Below are 27869 nucleotides of genomic sequence, written 5' to 3'. Positions count from 1 at the left end.
ATAATAAGATTTTAAATGACAAAGAATATGTCGAAATAATAATTAAAAAAAGAAATTGAAACCGTCAAAAATGAAGAAAATATTAATATAATAATTGATTGGGATGTTTTAAAAAACAAAATAAAAGGAATAAATATTCAGTACTCAAATAGAGGGCGGAAAAACCCCAGAAAAAAAAGACAAACACGAACTCAAATTAGAACTAAGCAAAACAACAAACGACGACGGAGAAAGAAAAAAAAAAAACGATTGACAGACAAAATTAAAATCGTTGAAGAAGACGAAAATCAGGGGAGAATAATAAGGGCGGGAAAATTTACAAAGATCTACAACGAGGCAAAAAACGTATATAAGCGAGAAGAATTTAGAAAAGGGGGTGATACAATTTTAAACAATATCAAAATAAACAATGTAACCCATACTGTAAAAGAAGATATCCTAAATAATATTTCCAAATATTATAAAGAACTATACACCACACACCACACAGAACATATACTTCAGCACAATCGACAGCTACTTAAAAAATGTCGACTGTGAGATGACATCAGCAGTACATAGAGACCAATGTGACGATGTCATCTCAGATGAAGAAATCACAAAAAGTATATCAACACTCACAAAAGTCACCAGGGAAAGATGGACTCATCGTGGAATTCTACCAAAAGTTCCACGGTGAACTGACGCCGATCTTAAACGCTTTGTATAATAATATAGTTTTAAGTAAAAATAAAATGACTAAATCTGTGAGGGAGGGAGTTATCACAATTATATACAAAGGGAAAGGGAATAGAGACGAGATTAAAAACTGGAGGCCTATATCACTTTTAAACACGGACTATAAGATTTTAAGTAGGATTTTAACAAATACAGTAAAGGGTAGGATAAACAAGATAATTAATGTAAATCAAACTTGTGGGGGAGGGATATACAAAACAATATTTTAAACATTAAAACTATAATTAACTACATAAATGAAACTGGTATGATGAGTGCTATGGTACTCTTCGACCAGGAGAAAGCTTTCGACTGATTTGAACAAAACTGTATAAAGAATGTTTTTAAAAAATTTGGTTTCGGACCCAATTTCCAAAATGGACCAAAATCCTACACACTGGGATAATTAAACGGGAAATGCACGAAAGAATTTGAAATACAACGATCAGTGATACAAGGATGTCCACTATCAATGCTAGAATACGTAATGGCAATATAAATCCTACGTCACACGATAAGAAACAACCCAGATGTGCAAGCAGGGGCGTATTAACCATTAAGCAGACTAAGCACGTGCATAGGACACCAGGGCCAAAGGGGGCACCACAAAGTTGAGAAAAGGGTGAAAAGAAAGAAAGAAAAAAGAATGAAGATTTGTAAAAAAAACTGATACAACTAGTGCAAATTGATCATGATGTTCTGTTTCTTGATCATGGTACACCCTAGGGTTATCTTCTCAGGTGTACGTGGAAAAGAGGGGCGCGCCAAGATTTGTCAGTGCTTAGGGCACCAGTGAGCCTTAATCCGCCCCTGATTATACAAGGCATACAAATACCAAACCTAAAAAAGAATTAAAAAATGCTCTAACATGCATATGATTGCAACATCTTTAGAAGAGAGGGGAAATGCTATAAGCGTCGGGTTCCAAAATAAACCACAACAAGCACGAAATCTTAAAAATAGTTAACTGGAGGGGCAACCACCCTGGATTATCGCCCCCCCCCCCCCCCCACACACACACACACACTTACTGAGAGACACTGTAAAGGCTCTAGGGGTTTACTTTGGTAATAAAAAAAAGAAGCTGTAGAAAATTATGAACATATTATCAATAAAATAAGAGAAAATGTGAAAATCTGGCCATGGCGCCATTACCTATCATGGAGCGGGCCCAAGTGGCCAAGACTTATTTATACTCAAATATTAACTACATAATTAAATCCATAGATATGGATAATACAATTTTAAACAAAACAGACAACGAAATAATAGATTATATATGGAATCATAAAATGCATCATGTAAAAAAAGAGACATTATATAGGGCCAAAAGTAGAGGGGGCTTGGGGTTGCCGAGCCCTCTACTACTATAATTAACTAACATAATCAATAGATTAAAAAAAAAATGCACTCAGACCCGGCTACAGCGTGAGAAGCACCGTACATCTACTGGTTCGGCTTCACCTTGAGAAACCGACCAGAGATATACAAAAATAACAAATTAATATAAAAAAATCGAAGTGCCACGCAAACATATGAGAACTAATTTTAAAATATAGAGACAAAACAGATTTATGCAAAATTTAATAAGTAAAAGTCACGCTTGGATTAGGGAGGAGGTAACCAAAAATATAAAATGTAGAGTAGAGCAGGACAACTGAGGGTGTAAATTGGACAAAAAAATTGGAAAAATTGGGGAAAATAAGATCTGTCAAAACACAAAGTATAATTTTTAAATACCTGCACAACACCTGGCTAACAGGCGAAGAAACAATCAAACATCGTATGCTGAGGATAATGCCGAAATGCCCTTTATGTAAAACAGCGAACTTCACCAAACTACATACGATTGTCCAATGTGATAAAACTAAACATAATAGGATAAAGTTAATAATGAAAATTTGCAAAAAATATAAGTATAACAAAAATAACATTTTATTCATAGATTTAGACTACGAAAACAAAATCGTTCTAAAATGTATAGACTATATACTAACTACGATGATATCCTGTGGACAGGTGATAAAGATTTTTAAATAAGATACGTGGTAAAAATAAGAATATTAACCACAACAAGAACTCAGTACGTCTTACGACGAATAGATACTTACCGTCAGGTTGATATAACGCAATTGATGTTGGAATTGGGGGAGAGAGGGGGAGGGAGGAATAGGTATTACAGACCGAAGGGTCGCGTAGCGCAATTGCGAGCTGATGCCATACCCATACCCCCTCCTCGCACCCCACAACAGCCATATTTCAAAGAAAATTTCAAATTCTATTTCAAATATTTCAAAGAAACCCATATAACTTTTTTTTTTTTAAAAGAGAAAAGGGAAGAAAGGAAGAAAGAAAAAAATAAAAGAATTTTGTAATTTAATTTTTTTTCTTCTTTCTCTGAAAGAAAATTCTAAAGACATATATAGGAAGGGATACAGGGAAAATATAAGGGGGAAGTAAATGGCGATGACATCATGGGGCTAAGTCACAGGGCTCAGTGAAGTGCATAGGCCCATCATGAGTCTTTGAAAACACCCAATGTAGAACATAAAGAGACAAAATAAAGACACAAATACATACTGTATAACACTTAGTTTAAAACCCTACTAACTTCTCCCGCACTGCATGGTTGACCACTATAGAATAATGTGGTCTCATAAATACGTTTGGATCTTTCAATAAAGCATAATCAGATAAACTAAATAAAGGAGGCCTAACGCGACCCAGGAAAAACACATACAGAATAAAGAAGCGTGAACCTTGGATCGAGCGTAACCTACCTATCAACATCTTTAAAGACTATTATGAGGAACGACACATATTATCACTCGAATAATAAAATAGGAAATTATTTTTTTTAAACAAAATCTAAATAGTACACCATTCCATCGTCAAAATTAGAAAACCATAAAACAAATTAAAAGATACAATATAACATCATAAAGGAAGAAATACAACTGGGAAAGATATTTGATCTATACTTGCTGTCTCAAACATAAAGAAAATATAGCATACACACAATATAACACCATTACATATAGCAAACACTGAGACCTAGGCGACATATAGCAAAGGTTACAAAACATTTCAAGGGAATGAACTTCGAGCAAGGTGAGGGAAACCAGACTCGGACGAACAACCCTTTAGATAACACTATGGAAACATAAATACCCCATCAAAAATTCTAAAAACTAAATTTTTTATATAAAATTTTGTTTTAATAAAACGTAGAACACATCTGAGGGGGAAATACACAAATATAAAATACTTTTTATTTTTTTTGGGAAATGGGGGCATCTGTCCGTTGCCCCCCCCCCAAAAAAAAGTGTGTGTGTGTGTGTGTGTGTGTGTGTGTGTTATTATACCCATTACATTACTTGCAAAATATATATGGTGCTGACATTTTTGGCAAGAGGGAGACCTACCGATATTCTGCATATAATTATTTTAATGTTTTTCAGAGCGAGAGTATTGGGGCCTGATCTGTTCAATATATTTCTCAACTGATACAGCAGGTATAATCAGAGGCGTAGCTGGGGGGGGGGGGGGGGGGGGGGAAGGGGAGTACATATGTCCCCGGGCGCCAAGGTACAGGGGCGCCAAAATGAGGCTTACAACGTTACATTATAATAAGTAAACAAGGGTAATATTCAAAAATGTGATTAAACGGGGAGGGGGCTGGGGCGCCAATTTTATAGTTCGTCCCCGGGCGCAAAATATCATAGCTACGCCTCTGGGTATAATGGAGACCCGCCCCCCCCCCCCCGAGTTTGCCACAGAGCGCTCGTGTAATATACGGTTTAATACAAAATACATGATTGTGGGCAGGAATATACAAAATTTGGTCGATATACATGATCGTTGGTATCTATTCAAACGAGGGCCATGACATACATTAGCAAATTCCTACAGTATTTTAAGGCAGGCGATTACGAATTATTTAAACCACGTTTTTCATCTGTCACAGATTTTATAATCATTTTGAAGTGGCTGCTTTATCTCGAGGAAAACGAGCGGTAAGTGTTATACAAAACAAAATCTTAATAGCAATTTGATCACTTTTGCGTCATTTGACAGTAAGAATAGTAATAAATAGAGGATAATTTCTTTTCCTACGTTAGGCCTAATACCTGGTATGTTTTTTAGTGTGGTACACACACAAAAAACAACCCCAAAACAACACTAACAACATTTTAAAAAACCCACAAAAACGAGTGCCGTGCCGAAGCCACGGGCTAAAATGCTTTATTATCATTTTTTTTTATTTATAGCATCAATCACAAATTGAAATATATACAGTATTAGCGTTGGAAAAGAAAGTTTTCTTTTTGTTATATTTTTTTTCTCACCCTAGCGAAACACTTTCTGCAAATGACCTTAATAAAGAAAAATAATAAATTAACCTAAACCACTTTGAATGTCGACCGTATCTTTTATTTACACGGCATCATGCGCGGAAGAAAATACCAACTGAACCGGGATTTCAGACAGCAGATGAATTGAAGTTGATTCATTGAACATCATTAGCAATTGTACAATCAAACAGATGCAACAATGAAAAGTGGAACTATGAAAAATCGAGAATGTTAGATTTGCGAAGGATTTATTCCGAATCATTGTCTGCTAATAGAGAATTCATGTCAGTTGCTGTGTCGGCGATGCCCACACAGCGCGCCGTCCAAATGTGAAGTTGCGTTTTGCTGACAGACATAACACTGTGCCATAATTTATCTGATGGCATGTAAAGAAGCTGCTTAAATTATAGTATTTAAAAGTTTCTTCATTTTGTAAGAGCTCAAGAAATTAATTCTGGTTTGAAAGACAAGATGACGGTAAAACTCAGAAGACGTAGCTGTACAGTACCGTTGGTGTTGGAGACATCATAATAAAGGTAACTGCGTTAACTTCGCTTTTTGTTTGGTAATTTGTTGGATATTATCTTTTGCTGATCTTCTTTGAGCTTGGAGTAAATTTTACATTCTGAACATTTTTTTTTGCACTTATCTGCTTAATATGTATTGCTGGGATATCATATAGAATATGAAGTCAGTATAATGGTACTATATTACATATTTGAATGATAAAAGACTGGTAAATGATATAATGATAAACTACAAAATAAATAATTTGCCCAATATCCCAAATATGTTAATTAAAACAAACATTGAATGTAAATTCAGATATAATGAGCAGTTGTAAGAAGTAAGAAATAACATTTTATCCATTGAACCTGTTATGTGTTATCATCATCAGTTTTAAAATAAACACATGGAGACAAGTTGCTTAAATTCTAAAATTAACACACACACACACACACACACATATGGTATTTTAATCTAATACAGAAATGGTGACATTGATATATGCAGACCAATAGTTTTTTTCTTCTACAGATATAAATTAAAAAGCCTAATTCTGAGAGTTTCACCTACAACATTCATGATGGGAAAGGGCCACTAATTAAAAGCTGACATATGTGGAAGAAAAATACCATCCATGTTGAAAAGGGCTAGAGGTAATGTGAGAAAACATAATTTATCAATCTTATTTAACATTATTGTTGATATTTTATCTCAACTGGTCAAAAGGCTAAGTGGGTTTATGTAATGGTCCAGAGTGTGTTATTTATTTCACATCCCCTTCTGTCTTTCAACAGTAAGAAATTAGCTACTTTGGAGTCCATAGTTCTGATCAATTTGTTTATATAAAACTTGGTTTTGGGCTTAAATCAACATCTTGGATAAATCTAATAATGAGGAAAATCCAAGTATATACATGTGATCATGTATAAGATTAGTTGAGTTTTTTAACCAGCCTAAAAGCCATACTTCCACAATATAGGCTAAAATCATTAAGTTGTCCTTGAAGTTTGATGAGTGTTAACCATTAATAATAATAAGGTGATCTTTCATCTGAGTATGTTACCACCGCATGCAATATTTATACATGTAGTGCAGTTTTTACTAAACGTAGAATACATGCTTATATAAATGAGATCTAGATTGAAGAAGTGAAGATGCATACAAATACATGAGGTTATAACCACTACTGCTGATTCAAGTTTGATCATGCTTGGCCATTGGGCTTATAGAGTCAAGTTTCACAATGATGCTTATTATGAGTGTGATAAAGGTATGGTAGTGAAGTGACCTTGCATCTGATTGGCAGAGTTTCTTATGATTTGCACAACAGTGTTTATGATCCAATTTAGATCTGACTTGTTTAATTATTTGCTTGTATGTCTGAGGCTATAAGCAAAATCTATGCATATAATGTGGTGGTTCTACATCTCACTAGCCATTCTTGCTACTGCTCTTAAAACTATTTCTCATTAATTTCATCAGACTTGGTGAATAGATTTATCTCATCAAGATATAGCAAAAGAGCAATTTTGTAAAAATAATATTCATTCATATTAAACTCAAATTCTGCATCTGATTGGTTGACCTTGCAAATACTATAAGGGCTCTATTTCTGACAAAAAGATTATTTTGATTTAATGTAGCAGAAATGCTTATATGATCAAAACATTGAACATATTTGATGACAAATAAGAAATAGTTTTTCATGCAAATTTGATAAACATTGATAAATCGGTTCATATCATTAAAAGCTTGGAAGAGTTTGATTACATGCGAGACCATCACATATTAATCATTCTTTATTTAGAGAATTATTTTTGTCAGGATTTAGTAAAATATGTAAAATCAATATGGACTGGTTTTGTTATGTACAGCAACACTAGTTGTTTACTGAGTACTGAGGGAATTGGAGTAAGGCAAGGGTACATTGCAGTAGGTAACCTGGTTGACTTGATAACAGGATTTTAACACAAACATTTTTATCAGGAGTCTAGCATACTAACCATTGATTCACTGCAGATCCTGCCCCCATTAGTTACCTTTTAATACATAAAGCATTTGGGTTTTTTATGTCACAAATCCCATAGGGATTAAAATTAACATCATAGGTCTCACTGGATAGTTTCGTATTTTGACATCCCTCTAATTTTTAAGGTAGAAGGCATGAACCTAATTATCACAAGCCTAGCATTTATAAATTTACACATAAGCTAAATCTATAATGTGGTTCGGATTTACTTTGAGTTAGGCATGGAAATAGGTTGGCTTGTTGGTGACTGCCTGTCACAGTTAGATGAGCATTGGAGATCATATGCGTAACTTAGTCTGCAAATGAGCTGCCGACTTTTATTTGTGTCTGCTACAGAGGTAAATATAAAAAAATCTTGATGGTAGAGGGGTGATGAAAAGTATGCTAATTTGTTATAGTACTAGTGAACTTTATTCATGCATAAGGCACATACTGATTCTTTTAGTTGCCTTGTCACAGAAAAATATTGAAAATAGCTATTTCTAGTAAAAAAATAATGTAAAATGTACCTGCATCCTTTGACCCTACCAGAACCAAACTAAAAGCTCAAATTTGTGCAGCTGCTTTTGCTCATCACAAACATAATTGGGAGTATAACTGCTAACCCTACCCTCTAGCACACATTTCATTCATTCATTGGATTAAAATCACGTGCACCTTCGGTATGTGCGACTGTTTAGTTTGTACACGTTTGTGTACTTTTTGAATTTAGCGATTAACTTATACAATGCCCCCAAGCAAGCAAGCCGAAGCCCAGGTGCCCCAAAAGGTCCCGCCCAGGCTCTCGTCGCTGCAACCTTCTCCATCGTTGTACTCCGTTGGTGGTCTGTTTCTGCATCCTGCATCTCCTTCCTCTCTCATTTCAGGCAGTAACCGAAGCACACCAGCAGCAGTATTATTAAATTTTCGTTGCAATCAATGCCCAGTTCCCTATATTTATTGGGCTATTCCTGTACTATCTTGCCAAACATGTGATTGTCACATACGCTTCAGATATTCCTGAGTTGTGAATTTTCCTATCTTTTGTAAGGTCTATTAAATTTTGTGTACTTTGCGTACTTGAATTTTCCGGAAATTTTTTCACATCTAGTAGGCTTTTAGTAGCCCTTTATTTTGTTTTGGAGATCTCAATTTGGTTAAGTATTTCGTACGTGTGGCTTTAAACCAATCAGTGTGTTTCAGGGCCAGTAAGTTGTTGGTCAAAAGAGGGCTTTCGTGGGTCAGAATGAAAGCCCTATGTGGTAAAATTTGTTTGTAAAAAAGAAAAAAAAAAAGAAAAGAAAAGAAAAAAAAGGTGGGTAGGGAGTGTGTATGCTATATTTGTGTGATGGCTATAGACATTTTTGTTCGTTTTTCTGCTTTTCCCACATATCCCGACAACACACATTCACGCTCACTTTCTCATTCACACTTATAAGTAGATGTGGGGGGGGGGTGGCCTTATTTATTTTGTTTGATTTCGGGGAAGGCAATTCTTTTCATACTGGGGGGTGGGGGTGGTTTGATTATTTGAGGCATACTCTTTTCATTGTTTCTGCCTTCATTCCCCAAGGTCTGCAAGTGTCCTGTTCTTTCTTCTTTTACTGCCTTAGGACGTTTAACTTCATTCTGTGCCTTTTCCTGCTCTTCTTTATTTCAGCTCTTTCTGCCTTATCCCGTGTCCGTTTCTGTTTTGGTCTTCTCGTCCTTTTGATACTGCCATGTTCGCCGTGAGATGTTTTCTTCGAGGGAGGTGGTTTGATTGCCTTTGTTTCCCTTCGCTTTGACCACTTGGCTATTTACCTGTTATTTTTGTTTAGCTTAGCTATTTGTGATTTATTTGAATGTATATTTTTTTTATTTTTATTTTTTTATATTTTTTTTTTTTTTTTTTGAACCTACGGGGCCTAGCATGCCATTATAATTCCAAAACAGTGATTTTGTAATATTCGTCCTTATCTGGTTTTTATTGTTCGGGTTATGAGCGGCGGTGTCAGTCTGTGAACCCACTAGCCCGAGCCGGCCGTCACAATTCCCAAACAGTGATTTGTAATATTTTGATTGGGTTTTTTCTTTTTTGGTTCGATCTTTTAGGTTTATTGGTTTTAATTTCTTTACATGGTCTCTCTTTATACCCAACCCTTCATTCGGTTTAGATTTGTCCCCTTTTGCCTATTTTGTTAATGAATGTCATGATGTTATTATAGGTCATTCCTATGTTATTGTTTTTTGCCACAAGTAACTCCGGGTATGTCCACCGTTCTCCTATTTGTTCCTGTTGAGATTTTAGTTCGGCCCTTTCCTGGTTGTATTTGGGGCATATATTTATTAAGTGTGCGATTGTTTCTGGAGTTGGGCAGTAGGGGCAGTTTTCGGTTGGTCCCCTTTTTATGTGTTTCCCTGCGCATCCTGCCAATAGTGTTTTACCTGTTCTTATTCTATTTATTATTGTTATATCGTATGGATTTTTGAAGGTCGGACTTTCGACTTTTCTACTTACTTTTTTCATCATCGTGTGTATTAGACTGTTTGCATCCGATTTTTCCCATAGCTCTTGCCACATGTCATTGATCTTGTCCCATGTTATTGATTTTAGTGACGCTGTATGCTATATTTTGGGCTTTTGGTTCGTTTGTGGCGTTTTTTGCTTCTGCATCTGCTTTGTCATTGCCTGGGATTATGGATGTGAGAGGGTATCCATACGAATTCAACGTGTTTGTTGTTTTTTTCAATCTCTTTAAGTAGCGATCTTGCATGATTAATCATATTAGGTCTGCTCTTGGATTGGTCCGTTGCTAACGATTGTAGTACACTGTAAGAGTCGCTTAGAATGACTGCCTTAGTTGTGGGGTATGTTTTGACGTATGTTAATGCCATTAGTATTGCCATGAATTCTACCGTGTATATAGCGCATTGGTCTGGGAGTCTTTTTCCAACGGTGACATCTAATTTTGGGATCACTATCCCTGCTGCAGTTTTATTTGGATTTTTGGTTTTTGATCCATCTGCGAAGATTTGCGTGTATGTCTCGTATTTGTTGTCAATGTACGTTAGTATTGATGCTCTTAGTCCTATCGGGTCATTTTGTTTTTGTCCTAGTTTATGTAAGCTAAGATCTATTTGTGGTGTGGGACAGGTCCACGGGGGGTCTGGGTAGTACCTTATTTTTTCTGGGTTGATATTTGCGATTTGAAATTTCCTTTTTAATTCTATAATTATTTTCCCACTAGGTATTTTTTTATTTTTTCCTTTTGTATCGAATGGTTTGTCGCATGCTAAGAGGGCTTGTAGCGTGAGGTAGTTGGGTTGGTGTATTGATATTCGAGTCGAGTATCGCAGCATCAATTCCTTCCGCCTTAGGTCTAGCGGGGGTTCTCCTACTATTATTAAGATATCTTGTGTGGGGGTACCATTTAGGACGCCGGTGCATACCCTTAGCGCTTTTGATTGGACTGTGTCTAGTTTCTTTAGTAACGTGGCGTTCGCCGCTCCATATACCTGGCAACCGTAGTCCAATTTTGCTCTTATAAGTGCTCTATATAGGGTAACGAGTGTTTTTTGATCAACCCCCCAATTCACCCCTCTGAGGTTTCTGTGGAGGTTGATGTCTCGTTTGCACTTCGTTACGAGTTCTTGGATATGAGCTGCCCACGTGAGTTCGTGGTCGAATACCATACCTAGGAGTGTCGCTTGTTTTTCGAATTTGATGGGTACCCCCTTTAGGGTTAAGTTTGGAGTGGGTGGGGGGTGGCCACCTCCAGGATTGGAAACTATGCCTACTGTTTTTAGAGGTGACAATTTAAATCCCCATTTATCTGTCCAATTTCCTATATCGTTTAGTCCTTTTTGTAAGTGCTTGGTCGTTTCTCTGCTGGCCGGGTTGCCAGTTTTCCATACGGCGCTGTCATCGGCGAATTGGGATAAGTCAAGGTGGTTGGGTTTTACCGCTGTTTCCAGGTCGTTTATCATTATATTAAATAAAGTTGGGCTGATTACGCTTCATTGTGGTGTGCCATTTTCCAGTTTGTATCGTTCGGAGTAGTCTTGTCCTAGTCTGACTTGTATCTTTCTATCGGTTAGGAAGTTAGCAATAAATTTGTATGTATTGCCAGTTATTCCGTATGGTTTAAGTTTACTTATCAGTCCCTTAGTCCACATTAGATCATATGCTTTTTCCATGTCTAAGAAGATGGCTGTAACATATCTGGATTTTTAAAATTTTTCTCTAGATGCTAATTTGACAGCGGTTTCTAGTCTCATGAGTTGGTCTATTGTGCTTCGGTAGTTGCGAAACCCGCTCTGTGTATTAGCTAGTAGTCCTTTGCTTTCTAAATGGTATTTCAGCCTGTTGTTTACCATAATTTCCATTATTTTACATATATTGTCTGTTAGTGATATGGGCCTGTATGATTTTATATCGCTTGAGGGTTTTCCAGGCTTAAGAATCGGGACCACTACTGCCTTTTTCCATCTTATAGGTATGGTACCGGTTTCCCATATTTTATTAATGAGGTTAAGTGCAATTGTGACAAGTTTTTTGGGTAGGTTCTTGTACATTTCATACCCCAAAGTGTCCTCCCCGGGGGATGTGGTCTTTTTGCCGGCGAGGGCCTTTCTCCATTCGGCTTCTGTAAACGGAAGGTTTAGTGGGCCGTCATTATTTCCTGCTTCCTTTATGTTGTCAGAGTTGCTTTCCTCAAATTGCCTTTTATGATTTTTAAACTTATCCTCTAAGTTGGTATTGCTACACATGTTGGCGAAATAGTTTGCGAATAATTCTGCCTTATGTTTGTTGTTTTGTCCAGGTATGTTGGGGGTTATTGATTTAGTTTTGCCTCTCATTTTTTTAATTCTTTGCCACACCTCCATCGATTTTGTGTTAATATCTAGTTTTGAGCAGAATTCTCTCCATGAGTTTTGTTTAGCTATCATAATAGTTTGTTTGGCAGTTTTTTCCTTTTCCTTGTAGTAGTTAAAGTCCCTATTATTTTTAGTTCTTTTGAATTTGTTTAGAGCTCTTTTTTTCTCTTTAATTGCTATTTTACATTCATTATTCCACCAGGGCACCGTGGGTTTGGGTGCTACTCCTTTAGTTTTAGGAATTGTTTCTTGGGCCATTGTGTTAATGGTTTCTATTAATTTGTCATTAAAGGTGTCAATGTCCCGGTGATATATGGTTTCTGGGTCGATTGAGTCACCTATCTGTTTGAACCTAATCCAGTTGGCCTGTTCGTATTTCCATCTTGGTGTGAAGGATGCTTTATTTTGAGGTATTCTAATTTGTATTTCTATATTTATAAGGTAATGGTCACTTCCCATAGGGTCGCTTTCATCAACTTGCCAATCAGAAATGCCTGCTAATCTTGGTGTGCATAGAGATAGGTCTATTGCTGATGTGTGGCCTGTTCTGTCATCTATCCGGGTGTGCATTCCGTTGTTTAGAAAAACTAAGTTGCATTTTTGTGCCCATTTTTCTACAATTTTTCCTTTAATGTCCGTCTTTTGACTCCCCCATAGTTCATTGTGCGCATTGAAGTCCCCGCATATTACCACCCATTCTCCACAGTCTTTAATCATTTTGATTGTTTCGTCTGCACTTAAATTGCGCTGCTCATTTGTTTCATAGAGGTTAACGATTAGTACCTGCTTAGTTTGAGCGGTTATTTTGACTATCTGTATTTCGAAGTCATTGGGCGGTCTACTATCTGTTAATTTATGCATTTCTGATGTAATTCCATCTCTAACAAAGGTTGCTAACCCCCCTCCTCTTGCTGTGGGGGATCGATGCTTTAGGTATTTGGTGTTGTAGCCTATGATGTTTGGGATACGTGAGGTATCATTTAGGTGGGTGTCCTGTATGCATATAACATCTGGTTTTCTTTCCTGTTCAAGTATTTTGTTATTTAGTTGGTCGGCGTGGGCCCTAAGGCCGCGTGCATTCCATTGCCATATTTTGATTTCTGCTCTGGAATCCATCTCTGGTGCAAAAAGTCTTAATAGTTTGTTTAATTTACTGTTGTTTTCATTTTATGCGTGTTTCCTACCAGTGAGGGTGCTACCTATTTATTTTGTTTTTGGTATCCTGATTTTTGTTTTGGCCTGCTTATAGTTTACCCCATGGGAGATCATATATTCGACTATTAGGGCTTCTCTAAGAGCCCTGGGGCATTCTGCGTGGTTTGGTTTGTGGTTACCACTACAGTTAGCGCAGTGCTGATTGGTGGCGCTACATGTTTTCCGGTCTGGGTGGTGAAGACCACATTGATTGCACCAGAATAGGTTTCCGCAACTCTTAGAGTAATGCCCCCAATTTTTGCAGTTGCCACAGAACCGTGGTTTTGTTTTTGAAAGCAAAAATTTTTTTAGCCTCGAGTTTTTCGGCTGTTTTGATAGTTTCTGGGGTGGCGCCCTTAAAAAAGAGTACCACTGCAGTGCTATCCTTTCCCCTTCTTGTTTTTAGGCGGATTGCTTTCTCTACTTCCTGTCCTTTACTCCTTATGTAGTCTACTATTTCATTGGTTTTATTTTGAGTTGATACGTATATGACTCCTTTGTTGTGTGTTTTTGAGGGGTTTGGGTCTATGTGTTGTTTTGTTCTGTTGTGTCTAGTGACCTGAACATTTATTTGGCCTATTCTTTCAATTTCCATATATTTGGCAATCTGTTGTTCAGTGGTGCATTTGATTATCAGCAAGTCGTCTCTAGTGCTTTTAAGCGTGAATTCTCCTTGGTGATGTTTGTTCAATTGCCATGCTATGGTTTTAAAGGCTAACTTCGTTATTTTGGAATTTACTCCCTTGACGAAGAGAGTCAGTTCAGCGGGGTGTTTCTTGTTTTGGATATTTTGCAGACTGGTCTTTTTTCCCCTGGTGTTTGTCTCTTTAGCTGACTTTGTTTCGTTGTCCATAACCGGCTTGCTGGGTCTTGTATTGACAGTTAGTGTGTTCCTTATTCTTTCTAACTGGTATTTGGGATTTGGTTTTCCTATTATTCTTACCTTTTGTTGAGTCGTGTGTGACTGCTTTATTTGTGGTAGGGTGAGGGCGTTCTGTTTCATCTAGTAGGTTCTCAGTTTGAGTCCCCTGGCTGCTAGTGTTTTTAACCAGCGTGGTCTGGGTTGTTTTTGTGCTTGTTGAGTATTGTTCCTCAGTTTGGGTACTCATGTCGGATGTAGTTTTGCGGTTACTCGGTAGATTGTCCACATTCTCGTTTACGCTTGGTGACAGGTAGAGTCTACTCATCGAGTCAGTTGGGGTCGAGTTGAAAATTGGCGTTAAGAACTGTATCTGTCGTTTTTCTCTTAGGGGGGATGAGACTGCTTCGGAGTAAGTTTGCCTTAGTTTATCTGCCTTTAGGTTGACCAGGCAGCTGAGATAACTATTTGATGATGTGACATTAATTTTGTTGTTATCCATCTTGAGTTTCTTTATTTGATGTAAGGTATATATGACGGGATATTTCTTTATCTGTCTTAACTATACTTTATTCTACTTAGTACTATGAAAAAGCAACAGCTGTAAGGGGATATGCAGATAGCTTTTATTCTGATTTGTGTAATTAATTATTATATTACTATTATCCAATTTAAACTTATTGAAAATTATTTTCTAGCCAAATGGTCAAAGTAAAAGGTTTTACTTACCCCGATCCAGTTTTCTTTTTAAGATCTTTAGAGTTTTTAAATACAGCCTTCTAATTATACAAGTTTCATTACATTGGTCAATAATTAGTCACATGTGATGACACTTGTAACTAATCAAACCACAGCAACTGAGAGCAGACTAAGCACTGATATTTATATGGTACAGTGGCAATATACAGTCTGTCTGCTGCAACACATGAAACAAACTGGACAAATCTGAAAGCCTTGAATTTGACTTTATTTATCTGTATGGTAGAACAGAACCTGAGTTGAAAAGCTTTTAAAGAAAGACCTTGATATCAAACCTAATAATAACTGCAGGAGTTATATTATGGATAATTAACCATTCTCTCAGTTTCAAACTGGGCATTCCATCCCATGGGGTTCTAAATGTAAACCAAGTGTAACTGATATCCTAATGAACTGTAAAGACCATAGCAGCACAACAGCAGGGGACCAGGTATGTCCAGATCCAGAAATCACAGACCAGTTTCAAACTGATGATGAACCACATAAAAATTACACATCTGCTAGAACTTATGTTATGAAGATAACTTAAATTGCATTATTATTAATCCTCCTCCTCACATTCATCATAATTGAGATGCATCATATATGTTTTATTGTAAAATAGTTTATGCAACATAATTCAGTGAAGACCTTTGCTGCCAATTTACCAGTGAACCATTTGTTTCAATGAACATATTTTATGTTGTAACAAGGAGCATCATTTAAACATTATGATACACTTATCATACCTGTATATGAAATCTTAATACTAACACTTATACTTGCAATACTACTACTAATAAAAACACCTGCATTGATAATTTGATTATGTTCAATTGGACTTGTATCTAAATGATCACCAGCTGTATGAAAAGACATATTTTAATATATAGATATTGGATGGAATACTAGTTACCACAATTGAATAGTCATATGATAAATGATATATTATTTTAAACAATTTATATTTGCAGTGAAACATACTTTTACATTATTTTCACTTAAATTTCATTTATAGAGCAGTATACTCTGCATTCATTAAATTACTGAAATGGTTATAATACAACAACAAATACTGCAACTTCCAGAATCACAAAAATCAAAAGATATAAACAAAAACTTCCCTACATGTATCAACAGTTGTCACTTAATAGACAGAACTCTGAAGATTTAGAATAGGATGTTAACAAATTAGGTATTCAAGTTAAAAAGAAAAAAATACCAAGTAAGCTTACTACCAAAAAATCAAACAATAACAGTGAATTTTAGTACATTCCCAGGAAACAGAATATATGATTTTTCTTAACTTGATCTGATACATCTTAAATCTATAGAAAATGATTCATATTGTATGACTAAAATATTATGTAAACAAAAATTCCATCACTTTTTTCAGATGCAACATGCATACCCCAACCCATCCTTCTTGATCATAAAGTATACCAGCATTCCACTATAAGATGGGGAGCTGTAGTGGCTCAGTGGTTAGCTTTCTGGACCTGTGAAATAAGGTGGGTTCAAATTCTACCATCAGACCAACCTGGGTTAGCTACCATGGTGTGTCCTTGGGCAAGGCACTATACTTAAAGTGCCTTGGCACTAAATAACTTACTTGTGTTGGTTTACCATAAAAGGCCAAACCAAACACAAAAAAACAACAACTTTAAAATATGAGTTTTGTCAATACTAAGTAATTGAAAATCATACTGAAGAAATGTTTTTGTTAATACAGATTAATGGATCTAAAAAATCTCTTTCTTCTGCAGGAGTTTAAAATGTTAAATTAAAAAGGTCATGGTACACATTGCCTTGTTCGTACACATCAGGTTCCGTAACCCATATCCAACTAAAAATTTTAGTAGAGTCTGAATAAAACATATTTTAATCTGGATGATAATATTCTTTCTCCATTCATATATTACACCACCAAGATTGATCCAAATAAGATTACATTTTACTATAACACTGAGGATGAGTATGCCTCTTAACAACTTACAAATGTGGAGAGAATGGAGTTAAACTGAACTTTGATTTCTTTTCAACCATAGCACAAGATGATCATTTATTATGAAAAAACCTGAATAAAGTTGGAGTTCATAACCATGACAGTCTTGATACAATATAAATTCAATATATTATTGTTGTCTTGAGGTATAGTTCTGTATATTACAATCTCACACAAGATCAGGGTATATTTTAGTACCATACAGTTAATTCGGGATTGTATTAATACCTATTCTGGTGAATGAACATTATATAAGATTTACTATTTTGGAACCAGTTGCAATAAAGTTTACTAAACAAGAGAAAATATGACTTTACTATAATATCTAAAATGTAAAATCTGCAAACAGAATACTTGCTTGACTTTACACTTCAACTATATCATAATATTTATTTGAAATGAATTTATACAAATGGCATTAAATTGGGTTTCAGGCTGGTAATGACAATGGTAGTAGTGAATAGGGATGGTCTAGGGACTAGGGAACTTCCATGTTAAAAAGGGTATATCCACTCTGGGGACTATGTAATTTAACATGGGAGAAAAAAAAAAATATCCATTCTAGGGACAAGGGGAATTTAACATGGGAGAAAGAAAAAAAACTATTCACTCTAGGGACAAGGGAAATTGAACATGGGGAATAAATCGTGGGACTGTCTTGGGACTAGGGGAAATGGAACAGGGTCGGGACCCTATTTTAATAAGGTCCCGACCTGATGGGTCTATGAAAATGGAACAGGCGAAAATTGAAACAGGGAGGGGTCTCTATTTTTTTATTATTTTTTTAAACAAAAAAATAAAAAAAGGGGTAGGCAATTGAAAGTCAAGATCTTTTCGAGAGATAGGAATGGCCCTGAAAAGGGCCTTTGGTTTTATGTTAATATACCCTTAACATAAAGGGCATCTGTGACATCTTCTTCTTGACCTTAGGCTGTGCCTGACTGCAGGACCATAGATTAAGACTCTTTTGAGGCATCCTTGATGCTCCACATAAGATTCTTCGCATCCACAGGCTGGTGTCTGTCCTGTGGATAACTGTCCAGTTGGATCGGACATACATTGATATGTCCGTCCGGAACATCATCGAAGACACAAGCGTTGAAGATTGTACATCGGTCCACATGTTGGGGTGCTGAGTAACAGGTGAAGGAATGCAGTGAACTGTACTTATTTATAGGGGGAGGAAGGATTGAAACGGATTGAGTTTGTTGACCAATCCAAACACGCGTTACAAAATTCAGTCAGCCCACGTCCAATCCGAAGAGAGCAGTCTGTGACGTCACATAGTCTATATAGATTCGCTAGCGCCTGTGCGTAGTCAATCTAAGCGACAGTTTTTCAACATGACGGAAACTCAGAAAACGATCAGTTTGGGTGCACTGATGGTGGAGACTACCCAAGGGAACCCAGACTTACTTTCAGAAGAGGTGAATTGGGATTTTGTGGATTTTTTTACCTTGCAAGAATTTGTTCCTGAACCTTCGTCACCTTCTCCTTCATTACCGCACATGGAAAATTTTATACAGAGACAGAAAGAAGAATTGGTGAAATTTATACAACAGCAAAAGGAAGCGGAACAAGCTTTTCTCCTACAGCAACAGCAGCAAGAAGAAGAGGTAAGAAAAAAACAAGAAGAAGAAGACGCAGCAGCAAAGAAACAAGGGTGTCAAAATCAAACGGTCACGGTACTGTTAGACATTTTAGTTAAGAAGTCTGAAACAGATGTATCAGACTTCTTTATTACGGCCGAAGAGAATACGACCTTCCCAAGCTAAACACTCCAACCCTGTGACTACGCCTACTGCACCATCCTTAGTGATTTCAACAAAATCATCATCAACAGTACGCAGTCCAGAAGTAGGCCTTGGCCATGGCAAAGGCTTAAAACAGTTAAAGTTGATTGTTTAAACTCACCCCTTACACCAAAAAAGGCCCTTTTCAGGGCCATCCACGTCTCTCGAAAAGAGATAGGCTTTCAATTGCCAATAACTAATAAAAACCATTTTACCCAATAGTACCTGTCTGTGTATGAGTGTGCGTGAGTGTAGGTTCTTATTTTAAAATCAAATCCCAAAGACACTTACCTTTTATAATTAATTTATTCTTTTATAAATATTTACAATTCACAATTCACAACAGAGCACTTTAAAAAGTTCATAGACTTATTCTGTCTCATTGTTCACTCTGTTTTTTTAATTTCTTCACCGTCGTAGTCTTTTCCTCCTCTTCCTCTTCACTTTCTTCCCTTCTTTTCTTCTCCTGTTTCTTTTTCTTCACCTGTCTGTTTTCTTCCTCTTCTTCTTCCTCTTCCTCTGAAGAATCCCTCTCTTCTTCTGACTCCTTTTGTTTCTTTTTTGGGCAGTCTGGTGACCAATGTCCTTTTTCTTGACAATAATAACAGGTATCTTGACTTTTGTCTCTTCTAACCCCTTTTTTTTCTTTTTTGACGGTCTGGACACTCTGAAGACCAATGCCCTTTCTTCTGACAGATATAGCAAGTATCTTGACTTTTATCTTGAAAGGAAGGAGAGTAGTCCCTCGGCTGGTCTGAAGAGAATTTTCTAATGACCCCTCGCAAAGCTCTGATGAAACGTTCGATCTTGGTAGTCTCTTCCATTGTTGTGCTCAGTTTGAGAGTGAAATGAATAGTGAAAGGACAAGACACATACCCTTTATATACGCTGGTCTGCTATGACTATAAATTAATCCATGGTGTTTAAACTTTAGTCATTTGACTTTTTGCTATCGAGATGAAATGATCCAATTCATTTGAGAAGAAAGAAGAAGAAAGTAAGAGGCAGAAACGTGATCTATCGCCTCGTACTAGGGCTGAAGTCTTGGCACAAATTCATGCCAGTGATTTTGAAGAGGACATGAGTGAACCAGAATCCAAACCCTCTAAACAAAGTTTACCACCCTTAGTCAACCCTGAAAAGTACTATGACATTCGAGAGACGGAAAAGCATCCCTCTAGAAAATTTAGAACTACGGCTTACAAATACACAGTGAAGTTTAAAGATTTCAAGTCTGAAGTACTGTTAGAGAAAGCAAAAGGGTTCATCACCGACATGTGGGATTCTTTGCTCACCACACTCAAGCGACAATGTCAACCCAAAGAAGATGATCGCTTGAGACTTTCCATACAACGTGATGGCTTGAAATCCCCTGTTTGGATCGAGTTTAGCAGCCCTGCAGAATTGACCACTTCCAAAGTCATGGACAAGATTCAACACGTGCAACAATCTAATGACCAGTTTGACATCACCGATGGAAAAGCCACACTGGACATGACCCACGTCTCTCCTCCTCAAGGGACCGGACAATGCAGAAAGACCTTATTGGTCAACAACCTTCGCATTACCAAAACAAGTCTTGTCCAAATTAACAATTTTCAAGACCACATGTGTTTAGCCCGAGCCATCGTGGTGGGATGAACCTATGCCGACAAGAACGACACGGTAGAATGGAAAAGAGCCTGGGAGAACATTCGAAAATCGAACCGAGCCAAACAACGAAATGAAGCAGAACTTCTGTTACAACAAGCATGCCTGTCCAAAGACACATCCTGTGGCATTCCTGAGATGCAAAAATTGCAAGGTGCCCTAGCTCCACGATACACCTTGAAAGTGCACCCTCAAGAAGTGCGCGGGTCTCTGTTGTTTCGAGGGAAAGACTTTAAGGATGGAAAATACATTCACCTCTATCATCACGATGACCATTTCGATACCATTACCACTATCACTGGATTCCTGGGATACAAATATTACTGTGAGAAATGTGACTTATGATGGTTATAATAATCGAGAGCAACACAAACATTGTGGATCGAAATGCTCAGGATGTTTGGCCTCTCAACCCTGTCTGAGCGAAGGGCAAGAACCAGTGCATTGTCCTGCTTGTCTGCGCACATTTGTCAGCCCTGCCTGTTACCAACAACATCTGAAGATGCAAGGTTCACAGAAGAAATGTGCTTGTCAACTCCTGAGATTGTGCCCAATGTGTGGACAAGGTCTATGTATCAACAGTACCAAGGCACACGTATGTTCAGGAAAGAAAAAATGTCACATTTGTCACTGCATTGTGGACTTGGAACACCAATGCTACATACAAAAATACCAATCCCAACCAGAGAAAGAGGATGGTCACAAGAAGAAGAAAGGCAATTTCATCTTTTTCGATTTCGAATGCATGCAAGAGACCAGTATTCACATTCCTAATTTCTGCGTGGCTCATCGAGCGTGCGAGAAGTGATTCAAGAACCTATCTTGAGTTATTGCCCTCACTGCAGTAAGATTCCTGGAGGGCGTGAAAAAATCTTTCAAGGACTGAACACACTAGCCGATTTCACACAATGGGTCTTAGACCCCATCGACAAGACGTGGAGCCAAGAGGACATCGAACATTGTTATGGAGATTGTCATCACCATGCCACGGTGATGGCTCACAATTTCTCCAGATACGATGGACAGTTTCTTTTGAGATGTTATACGGAACGTGGCATCGAGCATCCTAAAATCACTTTGAACGGAGCCAAAATCATTTTCATGCAAGTGGGACAAGTGCAGTTTAAAGATTCGATGAGCTACTTAGCCATGCCTTTGAGTCGAATGCCTAAAATGTTTGGAATGACAGAAATGGCTAAAGGGTACTTTCCACACTTTTTCAATACAGAAGCCAATCAACACGCCGTTCTACCCCATTTGCCTCAGGCTCACTATTACGACCCTGACAACATGCGTACTGAACGAGAAACTTTCTACGCTTGGTACCAGGCTCACGCCTCCGACCCTTTCGACTTTCAGGAAGAAATGCTAAAGTATCGTCGTTCCGACATGGACATTTTACGGCGATGCTGTGGAAAATTTCGAGAACTGTTCATGGAACACGGAGGGGTTGATCATTTAAAAGAGGCTTGCACCATTGCCAAAGCGTGTTCCTTAGTCTACCGACAACGATTCATGCTTGAAAACACTGTGGCTGTCATCAGTCCTCAAACGACCAACTATGTCAAACGTCAATACTCGGTCAAAGCCCCATGCTGGTTGCATTACTTGTGCGACAAGGAAGACAAATGGATTCAGCATGCCCGCAACGGACAGGGCGAAAGATCATCGGAATGCATTCGGTCAATGGCTGGGACTTAGAAAACCCCAAGATCATGTACGAGTTTAACGGTTGCTTATTTCACGGATGTCCCGTCTGTTACCCTGACCGCGGCACTAAAAATCAGTTCTTACAACGAACCATGGAAGACTTGTACCAGGCCATTTGTCAGCCACGCCTAAAGTTAGAACAGGAAGGATACCAAGTGGTGGAAATGTGGGAACACAAATACAATCACCGTTTGAACACCGATCCTGAGTTTAAACGCCTCATGGAAAGTTACCAGTTCATGGACCCCCTGAACCCAAGTAATAGTTTGTACGGAGGAAGGACCAATGCCACCTGTTTGCTGTACCAAGCTGACGAAGAGAAAGGAGAAGAAATCAAATACTTGGACGTGTGTTCACTGTATCCCTGTGTGTGCAAATATTGTTGCTTTCCTGCAGGGCACCCACAATTGTTCACCGAACACATCGACCTAAAAAACATTCGACAATACGAAGGCTTGATCAAGTGCAAAGTTTTGCCTCCCACGAACCTATACCATCCCGTCTTACCTCGCCATTGCCAAGGCAAACTTGTGTTTCCTTTGTGCCGTACTTGTGCTGAAACGTGCAACCAAGATCAACCTTGTCATCACACCCAGGAAGAACGGGCCTTGACGGGGACATGGGTCAGCGTAGAATTGTTCAAAGCTCTGAACATGGGATACCAACTGTTAGAAGTGTACGAAATTTGCCACTTTCCCAAGACACAATAATTCCACAAGGGTGACCCCACGCAGAAAGGCATTTTCGCAGACTACGTGGATGCCTTTTTGAAACTGAGCAAGAAGCCAGTGGCTATCTGTCCTGGTGTCACACTCCCGAAGACCAAAAGACATTCAGAGAGAAATTCTGGGCACAAGAAGGCATTACTTTAAATCACATTGAGAAAAACGAAGGCAGGCGATCGTTTGCCAAAGTGATGTTAAATTGCTTGTGGGGTAAAATGGCACAATGACCGTGTTTACCCAAGACAGAGTATTTGACCGAACCTTCCTGCTACTTTCAGATGATTCACGACAAAGCCAAATTCATGAAACACGTGGACGTCGTTCGTGAGGATTTGATCTTGGTGAATTACGAAGAAGATCTGAACTTTGTAGAAGATGACCCCTTTGGAAATGTCATCATTGCAGCTTACATGACAGCTCATGCTCGCTTAAAATTGCACGAAGCTTTAGAACTGTTAGGGGAACGTGTCTTGTACTTTGACATGGACAGTTGCATTTATATCGATCACCCGAGTCAACAGCACCCTGACATCGAAGGAGACCGTTTAGGAGCCTGGACAGACAAGCACCCCGATGACAAGATTCTAAGTTTCGTTAGTGGTGGTCCCAAAAATTACGGCTACGAATACTGGGACAAACAAGGAGAAGTGCACACGAAGTGTAAAGTGAAAGGACTTACTCTGAATTATCGTACCAGTCGAGTGGTCAACTTTGGCATATTGAAAGAAGCCTTGCAGTCTAGATAAAGTGACCACCTATCAACCCAACAAGATTGTACGTTTACCCACACACCACATCGTCAGTCGACCCTTGGAAAAAGTCTATCAAATCGTGTAGCAGAAGCGAGTGCGGCTTCCCACCCACTTTACTTTGCCGTATGGACATGTCGGTATAAAACATTGGTTGTAAGAGGATAGCCACCCACCAGAAGGATGACTTCGCCGCAGCAAGAATCGAGTGAGAAATCCAGTGAGAACTCCAAGTTCAAACCCTACCATTTTCCAGTCTTCTTACCTGACTATTGTGATTGTGCCCGTCGATTGGACACGTTTCAAAAATGGCCTACGGATAGGGAAGGATTACCTTCTTCGTATGTTTTAGCTAGAACAGGATTTGTCTACTTCGGACCCGAGTCAGGATTGGGATACGAAGTACAGTGTTTCGCTTGCGGACTGAAGTTACGAATGGATCTATGTATCTACAAAGATTCAGCTATTCTGGAACATACTCGATGGTCTCCGCACTGCCCTTACCTTTCAATGGCCTTTCCACCCATTAAACTACGGTACAATTATGACGGTACCTTCCAAAACTAGACGTAAACACATTGCATCCTATTTCATTGTTGTTTCTTTTCCACATAATAGCTTATTTTTTATAAAATGTTAAACTTTACTAATCTTTTTTCAAGATCACTTTAGTTTGCAAAAATATATCTTGTCATTTATTGGCATTCTACATTGAATTTTGTAAACTAGCTATAAACCTGACCTAATTACTCAACTTAACTGCTGACAGAAACAGTCTACAGTAAATGTATTTCATTTCTATAGCTCGATGGATAAACATTACATCTTTTAAAGCTGTGCACAGAATAGGCCGACATATCACGAGTCAGGAAAACATGGGGGTGGTATCCCCTGTGTCCAAAATTAATATCATTTTGAATAGAATATTCTAGTTACAATTGCCTCTTTTCAAATGGTAAGCATTGCTTTTTTTTATTTTCATCAATCTGTCAAATTCGGTATGCATTTTGCTTTAATATTTGAGATGGAAACCTTAGGTGCATAGAAATGTCAGACAGCATTGTACATCATGGATGGTGTCCAACATACTTTTATGATCATAAAACAAAATCCCATTTTTTAGTTATGGCCACTGATTTAAAAAATATTCATCCAAGCTAAATATAATAATAATAATAATGAGGACTTTGTATAGCGCCTAATCTTTAGAAGCTCTAAGCGCTTTGCAACATTAGACAACATAAAAACATACACAATGATATGATTACAAAAACAAACACCATGAAATTAGAAAACATAAAAAACATGCTGAGAATATTTAAGGTAGTTAACATTATTAAGTCATTAAGTTTGTTTTTGTAGTCAGAATAAGTAGTTTTGAGAGCACTCTTGAATGGGATCACTGCGTCTTTGTGTCTAAGTTCAGTGGGCAATTCATTCCATGTTGCTGGGCCCTGGTATGCAAAAGAATGCTGTCCATGTGACTTTGTTTTCATAGTGAGAATAATGAGTATATGATTGTCGGAAGAGGAGTGTAAGTATCTTGCTTGTGTGTACACATAGGTGAGGTCGGATAGGTATGTTGGACTAGAGTCTGTCAGTGAAACGTAGCACAGAGAACTAATGTTGTGTTTGATTCTGGATCGAATGGATAGCCAGTGTTGGGTACAGAGCAGCGGGGAGGTGTGCTCTGATTGTGGTACTCTAAGTATGATCCAAGCAGCTATGTTTTGAACTTTTTGAAGTCTCTGCAGTAGATATTAAGATGAACCAGACAGAATTGAGTTACCATAGTCCAGTCTTGAAAGCAGTAATGAACACACAAGTGTTTTAGTGGCATCAACTGAAAGATATCTGAGAATGGAGCTGATGCGTCTCAGCTCAAGATACGCAGCCTTGCATATGTTCACGACATGTTGGTGCAATGTGAGAGTACTGTCCAGAGTAACACCTAGGTTTTGTACTGATTGTGTGAATTTAATGTTGGTGTTGCTGATATTTATTGTGTGAGGTAAAGGATGTGAATGAGAAAGTCTTTGATAAGTAAGTATGGCTTGATTTAAATTGTGCTTTTCATGTGACTTGCCAGAGATTTTTAAATGAATTGATAAAGTAACTTGAGACACATTTCAAAGTACATGTTTTAAAAATATTCCATTGATTATTGATGGCATTTAGAAAAATGCAATGCATCCTTTGTTGTGAAACTTATTTTAAAACATTGTATTACTCATGCAGAAGCCTGCTTGAAAACTAATGGCAAAGCAAAGGCAAATGGAATGGAAGAGACCATATCAGAGACCCTCAAATATGCACCCAACCAACGCAGAATGATAAAAAACAAGGTAATCCAAATGACTCTTATTTCATCAATATTGGATTCAGTTTCGTCTTTTAAAGCATAGTATTTGCAAAGCGGATGCATTTCTAAACTGATAACAAAATCAGCTTATCCTATTGCCCAGGACTATCAGAGCTAGAGTCCAGCTAACTACAATATGCATATATCTTGTCTGATCGGACAAGTGCCTCCATTTGGAATTTTTATTCACATGAAATATTTGGATGAAATAAATTCATCTTTGTGCAAATTGATTGCACCATCCACTTGCCAGAAATGACAAGTAAGTGCAAAGTTATCTTGTATCATGGCTTAACGATAGTAAGGGAAGCACAAGTGCAGTGAAGAAAATTTCATACATTTTTATAATGCTGATTAACATGACTTCTGCATATGTAACTAGTGCTGAGATGATATGACTTTATTTAAGCATTACAATTTTGTTTTAATTTGCAGGTGCCTGAGCAGAAGAAGTAATAGATAAACTTTACAGTGGAGTTGGAGACTGATTCTGATTCATAATCTTAATTAAATCTAGAAAATAAACATTAAAGTCATATTAAAATATCTGTTGTATTGTTTCCTTCTTTCATTTTTCTCTTAAAAACAAATGTCTGAACCTTTAGTCTGTAAATTCAGTGGATTCCTTATCAGCCCATCTACTTTTACTTTACACCATGCTACTTTAAAAAAAAATGAATTATCCCCATTGGGGTAGGTCCCCCCAACCCCCCACCCTACTTTGTCAACTTACCTGCCACATTTAAATCTAATGGAAGGCCCTGCTGTAAAGCCTGTTAGTAAAACTACCCAACAAGAGGATTTCATACATTTGCAACTCCTAGATGGATGGTAATGTTTTCATTTTTGTAATGTAGATTTGGACATTCTTGCCACCAGTATGGAATATGTGTTTCAGAAACACAAGCAGCTTTCATCAGATTTGCATATAGGTTTTATATGTTGTGAGTATGTTGTAGGAAGTTTTTTTAAATAACATCATATGAGATGATGCCAGTGGAAATGGCAGAAAAGTGTCTGTATTGTTCACCAACTACACCTTGTTCTTACAAAATGTGGCTGTTACACATTCCCATGATGATGTCACTGACAGCCATCAGTGAGGAATGCCCCAACAAGCATAATACAAATTGCTTCCATTGTAATTGTTACAATTCCATTCTGACCACTCCGGTGTCCTAGTGGTTAGAGCGTCCGCCTCAGAAGCGGGAGGTCATGGGTTCAAACCCCAGCCAAGTCATACCAAAGACTTACAAAAATGGTATTAACAGCTACCTCGCTAGACGCTCAGCATTAAGAGGTTAGTGTTAGGACTGATCGGCCTGGTGTCAGGATAATGTGACTGGGTGCAACATCATACTACATGTTTGCAGCATGATGCCCCAGTGCTATACATCACTATAAACTGCCACACTGCAGACATCGTAGCAATATGACTGAAAAATTATTCAAGCTACGTTAAAAATCCAATCACACACACACAATTCCATTCTACGATCCAGAACCAACACTAATTCCGTACTACAGTTCTTGCATTTCAATCCAATTTTGCTTTTGAAATGTAGTGCCACTCAATTCATAATGAACCCATTCATTTCAAACACTCGCAAATACTTATTATTCCTGTCTACAACTGA

General features: G+C 37.7%; 1 protein-coding gene and 1 long non-coding RNA gene across 3 annotated transcripts in view; one reads left to right on the top strand and one right to left on the bottom strand.

Annotated features, from left to right (window-relative positions):
* The window catches only part of LOC149806118 (syntaxin-8-like), a 97999-nt gene that overhangs the window by 44169 nt on the left and 25961 nt on the right, over positions 1-27869 (bottom strand). The gene's annotated exons all lie outside the window — the stretch shown is intronic.
* On the top strand, positions 4746-26778 carry LOC149806119 (uncharacterized). The gene is made up of 4 exons (XR_016415085.1): positions 4746-5608; positions 6111-6232; positions 16635-16749; positions 26668-26778. It is a non-coding gene; the product is annotated as an uncharacterized LOC149806119 (long non-coding RNA).

This window comes from Sinohyriopsis cumingii, chromosome 2 (genome assembly GCF_028554795.1).
Source record: "Sinohyriopsis cumingii isolate HCF-2022 chromosome 2, ASM2855479v2, whole genome shotgun sequence".
Lineage (NCBI taxonomy): Eukaryota > Metazoa > Mollusca > Bivalvia > Unionida > Unionidae > Sinohyriopsis > Sinohyriopsis cumingii.
This window is presented reverse-complemented; position numbering and strand designations above follow the sequence as displayed.